Source organism: Takifugu flavidus, chromosome 5 (genome assembly GCF_003711565.1).
Source record: "Takifugu flavidus isolate HTHZ2018 chromosome 5, ASM371156v2, whole genome shotgun sequence".
In the NCBI taxonomy this organism is placed as follows: Eukaryota; Metazoa; Chordata; class Actinopteri; order Tetraodontiformes; family Tetraodontidae; genus Takifugu; species Takifugu flavidus.
Window position 1 is genome coordinate 18,286,769 of NC_079524.1, and position 4,544 is coordinate 18,291,312.

Sequence of the window (4,544 nt, forward strand, 5' to 3'; positions counted from 1 at the left end):
ACCCCAACCTCAGCCTACGGATCAGAGGACAGCTGTCGCACCTTCTTGAACACCATGAAGAGAATAATATCATGCTTCACAAGAAAGATGAAACAGAAACATGGATCTAAGAACCTCTTCAGAAAGGGCACACTAGTGAGAGACAAACCTTTAAAATACTCAGGAATAAAGTTTTATGAAATATATAAGATAAGGCAGATAGATAGTGGCGGGGCACCGAGGGCACCAGCCAGGGGAGACTGTGACAGGCACTGGAAGATCGGAGGGTTTCTCTTCTCAGGAGGAGCTTCCCAACCAAGATAAAAACATGCACCAGTCAGCCATCTTTTAAAAATAGAGAGATTAAGAGAACAAAAACGCTCAAGACTGTCAAACACCTTTGATGGTTATTTGGATGGTTTTTAATAACTTCTATGACTTTTTGCCTGCTTTTAATAACTTTTTAACTGCACTGTCTTGTCATTACTCTTACTGGCTCATAGTGTCAATACTCCTCCCCTCCCCTCATCCTTCCCCTCTTCTCCTTTCCTCTCCCCTCCTCCTTTATCATATTATATTTATATATTTAAATTGGAAAAGAATCAATCAGAGAAACTCACAGGTTAAGAATCATTTTGATTCCTACGATAATCAGGTTTCATGTTTGATCCAAGAAGAATCGCAGCATCATTAAGCTGCGGTAGTTTATGAAAAATAAAGGCCAGTCTGGTGGGAAGATGGAGAGACGGAGGGGAAAGACAGAGGTGTCCATGTCCCCCATTCTGCCAATAAACAAAGGTAAAGAGCGAGTGACACTCGATGCTGCCGTCACTCCTCCACCTGCCGGCTCAGGTTCCTCACCAGCCTATTCTGCCTGTCGTGGGACAAAGGCGGTGCAGAAGCCAACACCTCTCTCCTCCAGGGGCGTCTGGATACAATGGGGAGAGAAAACAGCCAAACACCACCTTTGTTTGCTGAGATTAAAACATGTTGCATCCTCTGCCATTAACTCCCCCCAGAGGAAACTCTAGCAGGAGGCTGCAACTGTCCGGGAACTCTCACTTCATCGTCCACGGCTCAGAAAATCAGCCTCATTATTACAGGGATTCTTATTGTTTGAGTGTCATTGTGGTACTTCTGATGACGTGATTAGCCAAGCTGGCACAGGCTGAATAGGCCTAACCCTAACCCTCTAACCCTAACCCGTTAATCCTAACCATCTAACCCTAACCCCTAACCTAATGCTAACCCTCTAACCCTAACCTAACGCTAACCCTCTAACCGTAACCCTCTACCCCTAACTCTCTAACCCTAACCCTCTAACCCTAACCCTAACCCCCTAGCCTAATGCTAACCCTCTAACCCTAACCCGTTAATCCTAACCATCTAACCCTAACCCCCTAACCTAATGCTAACCCTCTAACCCTAACCCTCTAACCCTAACCTAACGCTAACCCTCTAACCGTAACCCTCTACCCCTAACTCTCTAACCCTAACCCTAACCCCCTAGCCTAATGCTAACCCTCTAATCCTAACCTAATGCTAACCCTCTAACCCTAACCCGTTAACCCTAACCCTCTAACCCTAACCTAATGCTAACCCTCTAACCCTAACCCGTTAACCCTAACCTCTAACCCGTTAACCCTAACCCTCTAACCCGTTAACCCTCTAACCCTAACCCTCGGCTGTGCTCCGGCTCAGCTGGATGTAACATTTGTGCTGTGTCCGTTCTGGTGTTTAGCAGCCTGATTGTTGCTAACTGAAACTAAATAAGTGTTAACATCAGAGCATCCAGTCTTAGCTTCCATTGTTTCCCGCCTTCCATAAAGGGAACCGGGGCTCTGGTAGCAACTCCTTCATCCAAGTGAAGGAGGCTGATCCACAGACGTTGAGAACGTGAAGATTTAAAGACTGGAACTCTGGAACTGGAACACGTAATGCAAAACAACTATTATTATTATAAAGGTCATTAGGTGACATCTGAAGCAACACGTGCATCCCATCTTCCAACCTCTTTGTGGCCCCGTACATGTCCCAGCTCCACAGTAGGGGGGTCCTCTCTCATCAACTGGATCAGGGGTGCTCAGTACGTCGATCTACCGATAGTACCTCGGTGATCGACCGGTGGATCGCCACAGTAAAGAAATAGACGTCAGCGGATCCTCTGTGCGTCACTTGATTGTTCTACAGGGCAGCCGGTCACATGACAGCTGGATGTTTGACACTTGGGTCACTGTGCAAACAGCGGCTCTAAGTGCAGCAAAGCTAACAAGCTAATCACTTTGTTACGGCCAATTTTTCGCTTTTGCTCTTTTTCTCTTAAACTTAAGAAAGGGTATAAAAATGAAAGATGAGATTTTGATACTACAAGCCGACATTGAGCTGAAGACCAGAGCTCATGGACAGTTCTGGAACCTACTAGCAGAGGGAAAGTACCCCAACAGGACCTCCACCATGACTGATGAACATTTGGAAGTGTGCTTGAGGCTAGCTGTCAGCAGCTACTGTCCGGACGACGCAGCCCTGGCGGATTCAGTTCAGTGCAAGCGTGAACTTGGGGAACGGTAGAGCTGTGTTGTTATGCTGCGGTTACACAACGTACATCAACATAAATGGTGAGAATCCTCAATATATTTCTCAATAAATATAACGGTCGATCATTTTGACTTGGTCATTTCCTAAGTAGCTCGTAGGCTGAGGAAGTGGGAGCACCCTGAGCTAAAGGCCGTTTGCTAACCTCCTCACAGTCCTGCCTCCGAGTTTAAAAAGGGAGAACAATATTCTGAGGAGGTTATTTAGAAGAAAACTGACCAATGAACATTTTTAATGGGGTGTTTTTAGATTAGATAGAGAGTTATTATTCCCCTGGGGAGGCCTCCACGTGGGACCTGGGTTTGGGGTGATCCAAGAGGGTTCAGCAAGAGTTTGTGAGTAGCAACACATTTCAATGAATGAGATGAAGTGGGGAAGAGGTGTTAGGAGTTCCCGAGTTAACCCTAAACCTGATTTGAGATTGATTTAGTTAGAACCTCAACTTTTTTTACATGTAGGTTGAGAATAGTTTTCACTAACAAGATCTAAAATACATATTCCACTAGCTGTGAGCTGTACTAGTAGTACTAGACCAGAAATCAGCTGCTAGACAACAAAATGTGACCCCAGACCAACTATCAGTCATGACATTTGCATTATTTTATAAAAGGAATGACCTATAAAGGTTTCCCCACTTGGACCACAGCACCATTACACTAGGCAATGATGCTGAACCAGTTACCAGTACCCACTGGTCCTGTTCCTCCCTGCAGGGTCTGCTGGACCACTGGTCCTGTTCTTCCCTGCAGAGGGTCTGGTGCCACTGGTCCTGTTCCTCCCTGCAGAGGGTCTGGTGCCACTGGTCCTGTTCCTCCCTGCAGAGGGTCTGGTGCCACTGGTCCTGTTCCTCCCTGCAGGGGGTCTGGTGCCACTGGTCCTGTTCCTCCCTGCAGGGTCTGCTGGACCACTGGTCCTGTTCCTCCCTGCAGGGTCTGGTGCCACTGGTCCTGTTCCTCCCTGCAGGGGGTCTGGTGCCACTGGTCCTGTTCCTCCCTGCAGGGTCTGGTGCCACTGGTCCTGTTCCTCCCTGCAGAGGGTCTGGTGCCACTGGTCCTGTTCCTCCCTGCAGGGGGTCTGGTGCCACTGGTCCTGTTCCTCCCTGCAGGGTCTGCTGGACCACTGGTCCTGTTCTTCCCTGCAGAGGGTCTGGTGCCACTGGTCCTGTTCCTCCCTGCAGAGGGTCTGGTGCCACTGGTCCTGTTCCTCCTGCAGAGAGGTACCGGTGCCACTGGTCCTGTTCCTCCCTGCAGAGGGTCTGGTGCCACTGGTCCTGTTCCTCCCTGCAGAGGGTCTGGTGCCACTGGTCCTGTTCCTCCCTGCAAGGTCTGGTGCCACTGGTCCTGTTCCTCCCTGCAGAGGGTCTGGTGCCACTGGTCCTGTTCCTCCCTGCAGAGGGTCTGGTGCCACTGGTCCTGTTCCTCCTGCAGAGGGTCTGGTGCCACTGGTCCTGTTCCTCCCTGCAGAGGGTCTGGTGCCACTGGTCCTGTTCCTCCCTGCAGAGGGTCTGGTGCCACTGGTCCTGTTCCTCCCTGCAGAGGGTCTGGTGCCACTGGTCCTGTTCCTCCCTGCAAGGTCTGGTGCCACTGGTCCTGTTCCTCCCTGCAGAGGGTCTGGTGCCACTGGTCCTGTTCCTCCCTGCAGAGGGTCTGGTGCCACTGGTCCTGTTCCTCCCTGCAGAGGTACCGGTGCCACTGGTCCTGTCCTCCCCAGAGGGTCTGGTGCCACTGGTCCTGTTCCTCCCTGCAGAGGGTCTGGTGCCACTGGTCCTGTTCCTCCCTGCAGAGGGTCTGGTGCCACTGGTCCTGTTCCTCCCTGCAGAGGGTTGGTGCTGGTGCACTGGTCCGTCCCCCTGCAATGTCTGGTGCCACTGGTCCTGTTCCTCCCTGCAGAGGGTCTGGTGCCACTGGTCCTGTTCCTCCCTGCAGAGGGTCTGGTGCCACTGGTCCTGTTCCTCCCTGCAGAGGTACCGGTGC